Source organism: Moschus berezovskii, chromosome 25, assembly GCF_049115385.1.
Source record: "Moschus berezovskii isolate FMDL1 chromosome 25, NW_MosBer_1.0, whole genome shotgun sequence".
NCBI lineage: Eukaryota > Metazoa > Chordata > Mammalia > Artiodactyla > Moschidae > Moschus > Moschus berezovskii.
The window spans coordinates 12,201,348-12,217,280 of NC_142484.1; the positions used below are offsets into that span (position 1 = coordinate 12,201,348).

The following is a 15,933-nucleotide window of genomic DNA, read 5'->3' on the forward strand; positions in this document are numbered from 1 at the left end:
TCAGCCAACATAGTTGTCCCCACCCCAACGTGTGAGGCTGCCTCCTCCCCTCCTCTGTGTGAGACCCAGGTGGGGGCTTTGAGTTACTCACAGCACTTCCCTTTCTTAGGAAGAGTATCTTGGAAATTGCCCAACCACATGCTTCCAGCTCTAAAAGTGTATTTTTGGAATTGCCTGGGGATGGTCTTTGGGCATCCTAGGGGTCCTGCCCTGCTGTCCCAGAGACTTCTTTTAGAGACCATTAGTTTTTAACCTAAGGAGTTATGAACAGGCCTGGGAAGTTGTCCAGAGGAGGCCTCTGCCTGCTCAGAGGCCAGGCAGACATCCAAGGGCTTCAGTGCTGAGCACAGCCCGCACCTGCTGAGTCACTGCAGACATGACACTGAAGCAGGAGTGAGAGTCTCAGATCGGGCCCCGGGTGTCTTGACGGCTGATGGAGAGGAGGTAAGGAGGATTAAAACCCAGCAAGGTTCCTGGATGATCAAAAAGAGGACTGAGGATCCCTTAAGACCTCTCACCCCTTGGCTGGTGCCACACAGCTTTCAAAGTGCCCCCCAGGGAGGTTAGCTTGCTGAAATTACCTCCCATAAGGGTAGGATGATGGCATGGCTTTACCAGTATTCTTCCAAGTTGTCAGAAATAGTTGTACCCTTGCACTGAAATCCGGTGTCAGTCCCTGCCTTCTTGACCACTCTCAGAGACTCCACCCACAGGCTCAGCATCCCCAGTCCCTTTGCTGCTGGACTGAGGAAGGCCGTCCAGCAAGGCTTTGCCCCAGGCCAGCAGTGCAGCTCCCCACTGCAGAAGCAGCTCAGTCCCTTCTTTGCCCAGCTCTTCCAACCCCCAGTTCTCAGTTCCTTAAATTCCCTGCCCCAGCCTGGAGGCCTTAATGGCCTGCCACTGGGATCCACACCAGGGCTGTGTAGGAGACAGCTTACCACCCTGCCCTACCCTAGGGGCTCTTCCGTTCTCCCTGCTTCCTGAGTTCCCACCCTGCAGAGCCCACTCTCAAATGCCAGTTGGATCATATCCTGGTTCTGCTTAAACTTACTTCAGAGCGGGATCTCAGATCCCTGCCCGGGGGTGTAAGAGAAGGGAGTGCTTTACAGACATCTTTCAGATCAGGTAAGGAGGCCCCTAACCAGTGGAGGCACCAAGTGAACTAAGGGCCCAGAGCCCTCTCTTCCACCTGGGCGCAGTTTGTCATTGACATGATACATGGCGTGCGAGAGCCCTCTCTTCCACCTGGGCGCAGTTTGTCATTGACATGATACATGGCGTGCGGGGGTCCCGGGGACATTCCTGAATTTTTCAGAAAAGCTTGGTATGGCAGTCACTGTTGGGACTCTGTTCTCTTGTGCTCCCTATCTTTCTGCTGCAGACAGACCAACCTCTTGATCTTGAGGGAAAGGATGCTGAGAAGGGCGGGTCTTCTACAGACTCCCAGAGGCCCAAGCAGGAGCCCCATTTCTTACGAAGAAACCTGGTCATTTATCCGCCATCTTTTGGTTTCTACTGTGTCCCCACCTCAGTTTCCCACTCCCTTGTAGGTGCTTGCTGGGGTCATTTTCTGAATAGACTATTTGCATTTAAATTCTTGTCCCTGAGTTGGCTATGGAGAAACTCAACCAAAAACCCTGGGGCAAGCAATTATTGAGTCAGGCATTCTTTCAAGTACACTATATGTACAAACCTATTTAGTCCTTATAACCACCCTGTGAGGCAGGTGCTGTTGTTATTAGTCCCATTTCACAGATAAAGAAGCTGAGGCACAGAGAAGCTGGAACACTTGTAAAGGTCACACTGCAGAGAAATGGTGGAGGTGGGATCTACATGTGGGCTTCTGACTGCAGAGCCACAACTCTTAAGAGTAAATCTCCCTGTTATCCAGGTAAGGGAACCAGGGCACAGAAAAGCTAAGGTGTTTGCCTGAAGTCACATAACTCTACATCAAGGAGCAAGGACTACAATTCCAGCACTGGTGAGCTTAGTTGCCTTGCAGCTGCCCTTCCCGTGGGCTTCCTTCACTGGTTCCTCACACAGATCCTGGTCGGCTTACTGGGAGATGCTGGGTGTCAGGTCTCCTCACCTGCTGGCTGAGGCCCTGTGCATACATGGGCAGGGCAGAGTGTGCTGAATTGGCAATACCCTGGCTTTTTATGTAACCTGAGATCTGCTGACTGAAGGAAACCATGTACCCACAGATGATGGAAGATACGGGTCAAGTGTTCGTCTGGGAGCCATCGATCCTCCACCCAGCCATGGGCGCTGTGGCTGGGAGGGTTTGACAAGTCAGGTTGGAGGTGTCAAGGACCTGTACCCTGTGCTCAGCACCAAGATCGGAGATGGGGGAATGGGTCCTGGCAGTCACATCACCTAATGCACTCACAGAGTACTTAGTGCCCATCCTCCCCTGGGTACTCATTTAATCCCCTGGGGCACTGGTGCGGGAGGCTGGTTGCAGCACAGGCTAGATGAGGGAAGGGGCAAGGAGGAACCTCCCCAGCTTACCCACAAGGAAATCCAAGGCTGGGAGAGGCTGTGATTGGTACAAGGTGCGGGGTCAGGGCTGGAACTTGGGGTTTCCTGATTCTAAATCCAAGACCCTGCTCTCACATCCACTGTGCTTAGGATCAGGAATGGACTGAGGATTTGTAAGGAATTTCTTGGTCTGGGAGGGTGGATCTGGTGACTGGGACATGGCTGAGCATTGTGGGAGTGAGGACAGGACCCGGATGAGGAGGAGGCATCTCCAGACTTGGGCTGCCCCTCCTTGACCTTCACGGGGTCCAAGCTGCTTTCTCTTCCACTCAGAGTTCTCAAGTATTTGAAGGCAGTTATCCTGAAGCTTCCTTAGACTTGCCTTTTGTCCGGACCAGACATCTGCTCCTCTAGCTGTCTCTCCCACAACACAGTCAGTCCTTCGAGAAGACACTGGTTGTCTACAACCTTCCAGAATGTGATGTCCAGGGCTCCCGCAGGTACCCAGGGTTGACCGCCCCACAGAGAGCTGAGTGGACTTGTCCCCTCCCTGCTCCATGGTTCCTGTCACTGCAGCCAGGCAGCCATCCCCTTTCTCAACAGGGATCTGCCAATTGAACCCCTCCATCTGGTTCCAGCTGCCGATCCCAGGATCCTGGACGTGAGCTGCTGGCCTTTCTGGACTTGCCGTTTGGCCTTGTTGGGTTTTGCTTTGACCTTTTGGGAGACCCATCTCTCCTCCTGCAGTGTTTGCCACCCCTCCTCCTTTGCGTGTGTGATCGGCTGCTCTGGGAACTGTGAATCAGGCTCTACTGAGAACCTGCAGCAAGTCTGGGGTTATCACATCAGTTCTTATCACAGCCTCTTATTTTGGAGGTTCATTTTTTCTGTGTTCCCAGCAGCTTGTGGGGAGTTTCCAATCCTCAACAGGAGGGGGCAGAGAGTTCAGCAGAGGGGTCAGGGAGGAAGGAAAGGCAGGAGTAGTACCTGGGACCCTTGGGTATTGCCGGGGTGCAGAGAGGCTGGCTGGATTGGGAAGGGACTCCTTTGCAAAGCTCTCATGTACCGGCAAAGCTTATCTCCTGATCCCCTCCCAGCATCTGCAGGTTTTGCTGAAACAGGAAGGGGTGGACATGCTACCACGGGTGTGACAAGACCTCCTCCTGCTGCACCCCCTCCGCCCCCCCAGGACAGCTTCCACAGCCTGTTCCCCTGCTCTGGGCAGACCAAGCAAGGGTGGGGGTGGGCTGGGGAGTGAACCCCTGTGCCAGGTGGGAGGAAGGCACTCCAGGAAGAGGGGCATGGAAGCTCATGCCCCATCTGCCCCTCACGCCACGGTGTCCAATAGCAATGCTTCTCAAACTCGGGTGAGCTTCAGAATCACATGGAGGACACGCTGAAACCCAGATTTCTGGGCCCTGACCCCAGACGTGATGGTTCAGTAGGCCTGGAGTAGGCCTGGGATTCTGCATTTCTGCAAATCCCAGGCGATTCGGCTGTTGGTTTGTGGACCACACTTGGAGGCGCTGTGTCCTGCAGGAGAGTGAAAGCGTTCCTGCTTTACCTGGTTGGATGGCTCAGACCCTGAGTTCCCGTCATCCTTCTATTTACTCACTCACCAAATATTGATTGAATGTTTACTCTGAGAGGCACCAAGAGTACAGCAGGGAGCAGGGCGGTCATGGTCCCTGCTTCGGTGGCACTTACAGTGTCTTGGGGGCACAGCTATTAAACACTTGAGTCTCAAAAGTGCCCTTTGAAGAAGGCTGAGCAGGAATTGTCATCCCTGTTTCACACCCATGCCAGGTGGGAGGAAGATGCCCCAAGAAGCGAGACACGGAAGCTCATGCCCCATCACAGGTGGGGAAATAGTGTCCTAGAGAGATTATATGTCTTGCGGAAAGTCATGTGAATGTTCAATGGAAGGACCTAAACTCAGAACTTTTCAACTCAAAATCTGGCTGCCATCCCCTGGCTATGAGCCATCTCAGCTTCATGGGGCTGGGTTTAGATGGCTGAGCTACAGACCCTGGACACGTGACAGCTGGGGGCTTCATCCTTGTGGATGGAAGGCAAGCTTGACATACAGGCCGGGCCCCTCTCCCCCACGCTCACACCCAACTCAGTTCCTGAGACCAGGATAACTACAGAGTTTAACACAGTGAGTCACTTCCCCTCCCTTCCTCACTGTTCACTTATCCCTCTCCTCTCATTTCCTCTAATATTTGTTTTCTCTGCAGCTCTGGTCCCTCACCAATACCATATCTTCTCCAGCGAGGGTTCTTTCCCCCATCCAATATGGCAGTCTCGTCTCCAAGGCAACCCCTAGAGAACTTGCCTTGGTGACCAAAGGACAAATTATGAGGCCCCTTTTCTGAAGCACTGGCCAATGAGGTCCTGACTTGAGGATGGGCATCTGTTGGCCCTTTGGTGGGAGAATCTTCACTGTCTCTCCACCTCTTCACACTCTAGCGGTGAACAAAAGCCAGCCCTGTATCAGACTGAGCAGCATTGAGGTTTTCCCTTAGTCACTAATCTTGCTTCTCTGTTCCTCTCACTCTGAGTCCAGAGTTTCATGCTCCCAGAGCTCAGTGGGCCAGCCAGGTTCATCCTTTCAGACCTCACACCCCCAAGACTTGCTCTACCGAAGGATCATTGTAGAAACATATAGATCATTTCACCCTAAAGGCCCATTCCTATGCTTACAGATTTAAAAGCATAGTGTTTATGATAAATTTTTTCTTTCAAAATTTTATTTACTTAGCTGTGTGGTTCTTAGTTCCTACACTCGGGATCTTTAGTTGCGGCATGGGAACTCCTAGTTGCAGCATGTGGAATCTAGTTCCCTGATCAGGGATTGAATCTGGAGCCCCCTGCATTGGGAGTTCAGAGTCTTAGCCCCCAGACCACCAGGGAAGTCCCTATGCCAAATTTTAAGGATGTAAAAATTATAGCACCATTGATAAGAAGACATTTTATTGCTATAGATTAAGAAGTACAAAAATACACCTGTTCCATTAGCAGTTTAAAAGATAAAGATTCTCTCCAGAGTGGCTGCCCAGCATGGAGGGCGTTTGCAGGTATTATCTCATTTATCTCAGGAAACCTCATAAGGAAATTAACCCTACCACCCTGGTTTTTAGAGGTGAAGGACCGTGTCCAGGAACAGGCAGTTGGGAAAAGGCAGAGAATGGATTGGAATCCGTGACTTTGCCTCCCAAGGTGCCTTTGCCCACACTTCTTTGCCTCTATGTTTTAAGCACTTGACCTAAATAAAAAATAAATTCTTTGTTAGCCTAGGCCTAATTTTTCAAGCATTAAAAATAAGTCCCAAAGCAGAAATTTCAGGTCATTAAGAAATCGTAAGCCTTCCACACAGAGCAGGGCTGAACGACTAAAGGGTTATTCCACTGCTCTTTTGTTTTCTGTTCAAAATAAAATATTACACAACACTCAGATGTTATCACTCTCTGCTTGAGTTGTTTCAGTTCTCTGCCTGTGGGTTGACTGGGTAGATCTACATACCCCCACTTTTTTGGTTATTGAAATTAGACACAGAAGGTGTCTTAGAAGATTACAGGTTTAGAAGTTGGTTGCAATGGTATCTCCCATCCATGGGCTCTTCTTCCAATCTGACCTTGACACCTTTTCCCTTGAGTAGTAGGGTCTGTGCCCCGCCCCCCCTCCCCACCCCCAATCCCTGAACCTGGATAGACCTTTGTGATTGCCTTGGCAAAAGATTATGGCAGAACTGTTGCTTTGTGACTTCTGAGCTTAGATCATAAGAATCCCATGTGCTTCTGCCTGACTTTTATGGGGTGCTTGCTCTTGGAACTTAGTCACCATGCAGTGAGGAAGCCAAAATCACCCCACATGAAGAGACCACATGGAGAGTCCAGTGAAGGTGATCCAGCTGACAGCCCAGCTGAGGTCCCAGCTGACAACCCACATTGTCTGACAGGCATGAGCAAAGGTGCTTCCAGAGGATTCTAGCCACCACCTGTCAGGTCACTGCCCACTGTGTCTTCCCAGCAGAAGTCCCAGAAATCGTGGAACAGAGACAACCTCTCCCCACTATGCCATGTCCAAGTTCTGTGCCACAGACTCTGTGAGCATGATAAAATGGTTGCTTTACACCACTGAGTTTTGGGGATGTTTGTTACACAGCAGTACTAACTGGAACAGGAGGTATTTTCTCATAAACAGGAGTCTGTCTCAAGAGAGAATGTCTTGTGGCCTTTTTGCACCTTCTCCCAGGGTATGTAAGATTGGCAAGGATGACACCCAATCGGAGCCTCATGACTTCATTAGAGGCAGATTGAATAGCAAGCCTTTCCTTGTTCTCTAGTCACAGTATATTAATATATTTGACTTGCTTGCTTGTTTATTTTTTATTTCCCACTGACTAGAATGTCAGTTTCCCTTGGACAGGATTTTTTTTCTATTTTGTAAGTTACTATATTCTTAGAGCCCAGACTAGTAAATGCTTGGCAGTTAGCAGTTGCTCAATAAATAGTTGTTGAATGAATGAGTGAATGTATACGAAACATCAAGTGGACACATTGATGGACACAGTCATTCTGATAATGATTTCTCAAGGCAATTTCATTAACATTACCAGGTTCTAGTTATTATAATAGGAAATTATTTTTTAGCTAATGGCAAGCTCACATTGAAGTGGAAATTTCCTGAGAATCATAGTAGAGAACAGACTAGAGAAGAAGTAAGAATAAGAGGGAAATTTGCCTGCTGGCTCAGATGGTAAAGAATCTGCTTGCAATGTGGGAGGCCCAGGTTTGATACCTGGGTCTGGAAAATCCCTTGGAGAAGGAAATGGCAACCCACTCCAGTATTCTTGCCTGGAGAATCCCATGGACAGAGGAACTTGGTGGGCTTATATAGTCCATCCGGTTGCAAAGAGTCAGACACAACTGAATGACTAACACACTCAAAAGAGTTAGGAGCTAATAGTTCATAGTTGAGAGTCTCAAACTTTTCTTAAAGGAAAAAAGAATCCTTAACTGTATGATGAGCAGTTGAGGGATTTCAGGTCTATGTTAAGAAGTTTGTGTGATTAATTTTTTCCTGGACACTCTCTAAAGGAATTTAGAATCAATCTTAATAAGAATTGATTCAGGGGGTTCCCTGGAGGTCCAGTGAGGACTCTGTGTGTTTTCATGGCCAAGGGTGCAGGTTCAATCCCTGGTTGAAGAACTAAGATCCTGAAAGTCGCATGGTACAGCCGAAGAAAAGGAAAAGAATCAGTTTAGGCAATCTCTTTGTGCCTGCTGTGTGCTGGGCATCATGGGAACCACAAATAAATGTGAGATGGCGATGCTGTTGTCAAGCTATGTTGAGTCCAGCTGGAGAGGTGAGACAACCAGCCCAGAGAGGCAAGCGAGGCCCAGTCACAAACCTGTAGGGTTTCACCCACTGAGGCTCCTGAGGGTAAGGGGATATCTAGGAGGACTTCCTGAGGGAGGCAGGTCCCGGGGGATTGAGAGACTGTCCAGGTGGGCAGTTGACTCAGGAACACTGAACCATTACAGGGATTCATCAGAGATCTGCTTCCAGTTAACTCGGATTTCCACCTGTAAATCCTCCCACAGCTGGTGGAAAGGAAATTATTGGGAAGATCCCCTGGAGAAGGGAAAGGCTACCCACTCCAGTATTGTGGCCTGGAGAATTCCATGGGCTGTACAGTCCATGGGGTTGCAAAGAGTCGGACACAACTGAACGACTTTCACTTTGCCCTAATATCCTTCAGTTCAGTTCAGTTCAGTTCAGTCGCTCGGTCGTGTCCGACTCTTAGTGACCCCATGAACCACAGCACGCCAGGCCTCCCTGTCCATCACCAACTCCCAGAGTTCACTCAAACTCATGTCCATCGAGTCGGTGATGCCATCCAGCCACCTCATTCTCTGCCGTCCCTGTCTCCTCCTACCCCCAATCACTCCCAGCATCAGAGTCTTTTCCAGTGAGTCAGCTCGTCGCATGAGGTGGCCAAAGTATTGGAGTTTCAGCTTTAGCAAAAGTCCTTCCAATGAACACCCAGGATTGATCTCCTCTAGAATAGACTGGTTGGATCTCCTTGCAGTCCAAGGGACTCTCAAGAGTCTTCTCCAGCACCACAGTTTAAAAGCATCAGTTCTTCGGCGATCAGCTTTCTTCACAGTCCAACTCTCACATCCATACATGACCACGGGAAAAACCATAGCCTTGACTAGTCAGACCTTGGTTGGCAAAGTAATGTCTCTGCTTTTTAATATGCTATCTAGGCTGGTCATAACTTTCCTTCCAAGGAGTAAGCGTCTTCTAATTTCATGGCTGCAATCAGCATCCACAGTGATTTTGGAGCCCCCAAAAATAAAGTCTGACACTGTTTCCACTGTTTCCCCATCTATTTCCCATGAAGTGATGGGACCAGATGCCATGATCTTCGTTTTCTGAATGTTGAGCTTCAAGCCAACTTTTTCACTCTCCTCTTTTACTTTCATCAAGAGGCCTTTGAGTTCCTCTTCACTTTCTGCCATAAGGGTGGTGTCATCTGCATATCTGAGGTTATTGATATTTCTCCCGGCAATCTTGATTCTAACTTGTGCTTCTTCCAGCCCAGGGTTCCTCATGATGTACTCTGCATATAAGTTAAATAAGCAGGGTGACAATATACAACCTTGACGCACTCCTTTTCCTATTTGGAACCAGTCTGTTGTTCCATGTCCAGTTCTAACTGTTGCTTCCTGACCTGTATACAGGTTTCTCAAGAGGCAGGTCAGGTGGTCTGGTATTCCCATCTCTTTCAGAATGTTCCACAGTTTATTGTGATCCACACAGTCAAAGGCTTTGGGATAGTCAATGAAGCAGAAATAGATGTTTTTCTGGAACTCCCTTGCTTTCTCCATAATCCAGCAGATGTAATATCCTTAGGTAGATAATTAAGTACTTAAGTAGATAATACCTTAAATAAGAAGAAAAACTTCTCCTCCCTAGCACCAGCCCACCTCCGTGGGGGTATTTTTATGATGCACATAGCAAGATGCTGTATCCATTGGCCTGTTAGAGCCTGAGACCCGTCAGCTTACAGCCCCTGGAGTGTGCATTACTGGGAAGCCCAGATTCTGAAACTGAATAGTGCAAAGCAACGGGCTCTTAACTAAGAATGTATCTACAAGCCTTTCAAACGACTCCTAAAAAGCTGTTTGTTTGCAAAAGAAAACTCCATGGAGAAGAACAGTTTCAGAACAGTAAATCACGGATAACTGAAAACACCCGGCTGCTCTATTTTAAAAAGATTTGTTATTATCCCTCAGCAAGTCACCTCTGCAGTCTGGAATTGAGTGAGGAATGCTCTCCAGTTTGAGTGGTGGAAGAACCAGAAGAAAGACAATTCCAAATAACTAGAGTTCTATTTGGTGCACATAATGCAACTCTATTTTGAACATAAAGAAAGAAGGGTTACAGTTTTCGCTAATGGAAAAATGATTTCTTCATCTTAAACAAATATTGGAAGGTTATTAGTTCAAAGGGTACCAACCTTTTAACCTACCCTGGGTCTGTTCTTCCTAACCCAGGGATTGAACCCATGTCTCCTGCATTTCAAGTGGATTCTTTACTGCTGAGCCATCTGGAAAGCCCATTTACCAATGAGAGATCTTGGGTTTTCCAGAAGTTGTTACTATTCTAAGGTACTGCTACCAATATATATATTAGGGCTTCCCAGGTGGTGCAGTGGTAAAGAATCCTCCTGCTAAGCAGGAGACGTGTGTTCAATCCCTGGGTCAGGAAGATCCCCTGCAGAAGGAAATGGCAACTCACTCCAGTATTGTTGCTTGGGAAATCCCATGGACAGAGGAGCCTGGCGGGCTACAGTCTGTGCGGTCTCTAGAGTCAAACACAACTTAGTGACTAAACAACAACAACAACAAAAAATATATATAAAGGACTTATTTATTCCTGAACACACCCTATGAGGTGGGAACTATCATTATCCCATTTTGTAGATGAGGAAATGGGGGGCCAGAGAGGTTAAGTAACTTAAGTAACTTGCTGAAGGTCACACAGCAAAAGGAAGGAAGAGCTGGAGTCAAACCTGGAAAGTTAGGTCCCTGGGTGTGTGCTCTGAACCACCATATTATCAGTACATTATCTCCTGGGTGTCAATTTCTTTATCTGTGCTGTTGATGTAATAATAAATGAACTTGTGGTGACATGGTAAGGATTTGAGGTAATGTTCATCCTGGGCCTTGCAGAGTGCCTGGCACACCAGAATGGTTTGGTAAATGCAAGTTATGATCATCACCATCATTATCGCTGAAACCGATACATGAGTGCCCTGGGCAATCTTATGTTCACACAGATAAATCAGAAAGGAAACAGTCACCCAGGAGGAAGCGAGGTTGGGGAAGGGCTCTGGCAGCCTCTGGAAGAGCCAGGTGTAAATTCAACCCTCCCTACTTACTAATTGGAAGTCTTTGGGCAAATCACTAAACCTTACTTTCCAAAAGGGTCAAATGGGAGAAACAATACTTACATCCCAGGATTACTGAGAAGGTTAAATGTTGAAATGTACTTAGCACTGTGCCAGGCACAGTAAAAGCTCAGGGAGGCAGGGCTGTTGATGTTATTATCCTTCCCAGGGAGATGATGCTTGGCTTTGCAGGGAGAAGAGGTGAGCCTCACCCCAGGGGACTACTGGGACTCAGCGGTGACATGAGGATGGCCTCCTGATGGCCCTGCAACCCCCACTCTCCACCGTCACCAAACCACTTCCTCCACCCTCTCTCCAAGTTTCCACACTCCCACTCCATCCCACTCATGCTTTCTGGAGAGTTTCCTGCAGCAGTCACCAGTGGTTCTTACGTGTTCGTGCGACTCTCAGGGGTTGGGGTGCAGTGGTGATTCCAGGGGGTACCATTTACATTATTTGTCTATGCGCATGATGACATCTGAGTTGTACAGTGTACAACCTGTGCATTCACACATGGCAGTCATGGTGGGATGGAGGTCTCCCATGGAGTGCTTTCTCTTGTGGATTTCATTCCGTTGGAGCAGGTGTAAAAAGATCCCAAGAGTGGTGGGAGAATGTTCACCAGGAGGCTTGCATCCCTGGCCATTCTGGGAGTTGTAGGGAGGTTCGGTATTAATCCTCCATTAGCTAGTTTGCACAGATACAATTGTACAGAGCCACTGTATCAAAAGATACAACATACCTAAAGCCCAGTTCTTAAACACTAATAGACACTCAGGTAATATTTGCTGATTTAAAGCAATATTTCTCCAAGTGTGGTCCCTGGAGACCCCAGCAGCATCACCTGGGAATTTGTCAGAATTGTAAATTATGAGGTCCCACCCCCACCCTGCTAAATTAGACATTTTGGAAATGGGGCCAGACAATCTGTGTTTTAACAACCCCTCTAGAGGTTGCACATTCAAGTTTGAAAACCACTGACTTAAAGACATATCTGTTTCTCTTCTCAGTTTATCATAGTATTGGGCACATAGGAGATAATCAGTGGGTCACCAGTGAACCAGTGAAGGGCTGTGGAGTGAATGATGTCTGCTGAGTTCATCACACCGGGCACCAGTGTATGTACCCAGCAATACGTCCAGCTGTCTACTCGTAGCTAACATTCACATAGCTCCTTGTAGACTACACAGTAATTGATTACAGCTTATATTTTCCCCCAGTGTATTCTTTCAATCATGGATGCATTCACTCTTTTAGCAGTTTTTATGTAGTCTTCTTGACAATCTTGTGAAATGAACTACTTCTCAAGTTTAGAGAAACAGAGAGGCTAAGGGAATCACTGAAGGCCACACAGCTTGCAAGTACCAGAGCTGGTATACACCTGAGCGTTAGATGAGCTGGCTCTGGAGTCTGGTGGTCTCATTACTCAGCTGTGTGTTCCGGGTGGGGGATGCGGGCTGTCACTTTACCTCTCCAAGCCTTAGTTCCTTCTCGTGTGAAGTGGGGGAAGGACCAGCACCTTTGTCAGCAACCTCTGTATTTAGAGGATGGACTAAGATACAGGTGTAAAGACCTGTGATGCGGCCGGGCACACAGTCGGTGTTGGCACATGGTATCCTTGACTTCATCATTGACATCATCAAATCCTTGGACCCATCAGAAGTTCCTGACATCAAACACACTCATTCACACATGCAGGTGTGCTTTTTAGACACGAAACAGAACTGGAAGGACTTTCATTGTTGCTGTTCAGTCACTAAGTTGCATCTGACTCTTTGACCCTATGGACTGCAGCACACCAGGCCTCCCTGTCCCTCACCATCTCCCAGAGACAGTTGAAGAACTTTGGGTCTGTTTTGTTGGATGATTTGTGGTGTGGATATTTAAAACAAGAACGAGCCTCCACCTCTTTGGCAGAAATAGGGCTTCAGGGGAGCCTGCAGCTTCCTTTGGGAGGTCTGCTAAGAGGTAGGGGTACCCTGTGTCCTGGACGCCTCCCACGTCATCCCTGGATGTGCAACAGCCTCCCAATGTGTCTTCTCTAAGTGGCCAGGAGCCTGGCCTTTGAAATTAGCTTCAGAATTAGGCAGCCCAAGAAGAGGAAATCTGTCACTACTTCCAGCTTTCACTACTCTATTTGCCATGAGGTAATGGGACTGGATGCCATGATCTTAGGTTTTTTTTTAATATTTAGTTTTAAGCAGGCTCTTTTCTCTTCATTAGTCACTCGGTTGTGTCTGACTCTTTGTGATCCTACGGACTGTAGCCTGCTAGGCTCCTCTGTCCATGAAATTCTCCAGGCCAGAATACTAGAGTGGGTAGCCATTCCCTTCTCCAGGGGATCTTCCCAACCCAGGGGTCAAACCCAGGTCTCCTGCATTCAGGCAGACTCTTTACCCTCTAAGCCACCAAGGAAGCCCCTGTGAAAGAACTGGGACTAGCCCTCAGGCTGCACACACGCCCCCACAGACCTCTGTGGGTGCACAGTAAATGAGAAGCACTGCGGCCACATAGGTGCCTGGGGAGGCAGGAATACACAGGCAAGAATCTTCAGTGTTTTAGCAGCAGAACTTTTAAAAAGCAAAGTCTTCTGTAGTCAAGACACATAAAGGACAAAACAGAAAAAGGTGGTATTTTATTACCATAAACGTATCTTTATCTGTTTTGTCCTTTATCTTTCTCATCTACAGAAGACTTTCAGAAAGTTCCGCGGCTAACATATTTAAGGTTCTTGCCTGTGTTTTCCTGCCTCCCCAGGCACTGACGTGGCTGCAGTGCTTCTCCTTCAGTGTGCACCCACAGAGGCCTGTGGTGGCGTGTGTGCAGCCTGAAGGCTAGCCCCTGTTCTTCCTCTATTTACGCTCTAATCCTCGGACTGGTCATTTCCCAGCTGATGTCTGAAGTCCCTTCTAGTGTGGACACTGAGATTCTCTGAGCTGGAGCTGGAGGATTAAGGCAGGGGTTGATGTTAGATCTGTTCAGGCACTTGATGACAAGAGAGAACCAAACGGAGCAGGAGTTGGGAGGCTGTCTTCGTAGAAGCAAAGGGAAGAATTTGCAGATGATTTGGGGCCACCAGTGTGCTAACATCCCAGCGCTGTGTTAGAGTCTCCACGTGAGCCTCTCTGGGATCACTCTCCCTCCTGTTCTACACCCAGGATCCCAGGCGGAGGATGACTGTATCAGCAGGCCCCCTATTGGCCAGCTTCCTATTGGTTTCAGCCAATGAGAGATGCTGGAAGGAAATCTCAAGAAGATGGGAAAGTGAAGCTGGAGTATTTATTCCCTCCCTCCCTCTTTCCCTCCCAGGTCACCAAGGATTGGCTACACCCTCTGTTAAGGACAACAGCCCCCTAGCATTAATGGCCTATGATATCACCTTTATCCCCTTCCCTAAACCCTTCCCTTGTCTTTGTAACAGTCCTTTCTTTAAACCCTAATCCCATTACCCATGTTGAATGTGCCTTCTGCTCCTGTTGGGCCCCATTGATGCGGGCTGTCCAGCAGCCTCACTTTTTGGATGTGAGCCTCACTCTCTCCCAGCCTCATTCACTGCTCTCCAAAGCTCACTTTTATTGAATTTATGTATTTATTTTACTGTGTCCCCTGCTCTCTTAATTTCTGTAAATTCTGTGCATATTTCTATAGAGTAGGACACCCCTCTGGCTCATGCTACAGTGGAAGCAGAGAAGAATGAAAATTCTACTCCATGTCCAATTTGAGTCCCTCATGCACATCTAGGTGGAGCTGCCCAGTGAGCAGAGATGACGGCAAGATGACTGGAATGCTCTGAAGGGACTAGTACAGAGGGCGATCAGGGAAGACAATTTCCAGGAGAGTGAAGACATCAATCTGCAAGTTCAGTAATGCTCCTAACAATACCTTGCACCCTCTGAGTCACCCTTTTTTATTTTTTAATACAGAATTTAAAAAATTGTTGTTGCTGTTCAGTCACTAAGTCATGTACAACTCTTTGCGACTCCATGGACTGCAGCACTCCAGGCTTCCCTGTCCCTGACCATCTCCCAGAGTTGGCTCAGGTTCATGTCTATTGAGTTTTTGATGCTATCTAACCATCTCTTCGGAGAAGGCAATAGCAAGCCCCTCCAGTACTCTTGCCTAGAAAATCCCATGGATGGAGGAGCCTGGTAGGCTGCAGTCTGTGGGGTCCCTAAGGGTCAGACACGACTGAGCGACTTCACTTTCACACATTGGAGAAGGAAATGGCAACCCACTCCAGTGTTTTTGCCTGGAGAATCCCAGGGACGGGGGAGCCTGGTGGGCTTCCGTCTATGGGGTTACACAGAGTCAGACACGACTGGAGTGACTTAGCAGCAGCAGCAGCAGCAGCAACCATCTCATCCTCTGCTGCCCTCTTCTCCTTTTGCCTTCAATCCTTCCCAAGTGTTAAGGTCTTTTCCAGTGAGTCGGCTCTTCACATCAGGTGTACTTATTTATTTATTGGGACCATTGATCTTCCTTGCGGCATGTGAACTGTTAGTTGTGAGGAAATCTCCCCTCTGGGGCGCCCAATTTATATCCAGACTAAGGCAGAAATTTGGTGAGACTTGTGTTGCCATTGCTAGTTGAACCCTGTTGTCCTTACTGTCTGGTTTATTTTACAAACAGAGCAATAAAAGATGTCTCCAGGCTGAAGGAGCATGTGGCCTAGCGGGGAAGGTACACACAGATGAGGGGACAGGCATCAGTGACCCTCAGAAGTACCTTCCTGCTTCACGGGCCTTGTCTGACCAGCAGGGTACTCATTTCAATTTTTGGAAGTTACATGATTTTGGAAGGGGGAAGCCCTCTCCAGTTGCAGCCTTTTATGTTGACCTATACCCACTTTCTTCACTCATTTATACAGGTCATTTAACCTGACCCCTGAAAGGCTCTGAGTTTGAGATCCTTAAAATGAAGAGCAGGAATTTCCCTGGTGCTCCAGAGGTTAAGAATCCATGCTTCAACTTCAGAGGGCACAGGTA

At 48.1% G+C, this 15,933-nt stretch overlaps 1 long non-coding RNA gene across 3 annotated transcripts; it reads left to right on the forward strand.

The window, feature by feature from the left end:
- The first annotated feature begins 368 nt into the window (after nt 1-368).
- LOC129548916 (uncharacterized) lies at nt 369-6,727 on the forward strand. 3 transcript variants are annotated; one of them, XR_008684416.2, is made up of 5 exons: nt 369-444; nt 1,756-1,797; nt 1,892-2,417; nt 2,815-2,981; nt 3,085-6,727. It is a non-coding gene; the product is annotated as an uncharacterized LOC129548916 (long non-coding RNA). The 3 variants fall into 3 exon arrangements; XR_008684415.2 differs by having other exon boundaries at nt 1,892-1,981; nt 2,205-2,981; XR_008684414.2 differs by having other exon boundaries at nt 1,892-2,981.
- Nucleotides 6,728-15,933: the final 9,206 nt, after the last annotated feature.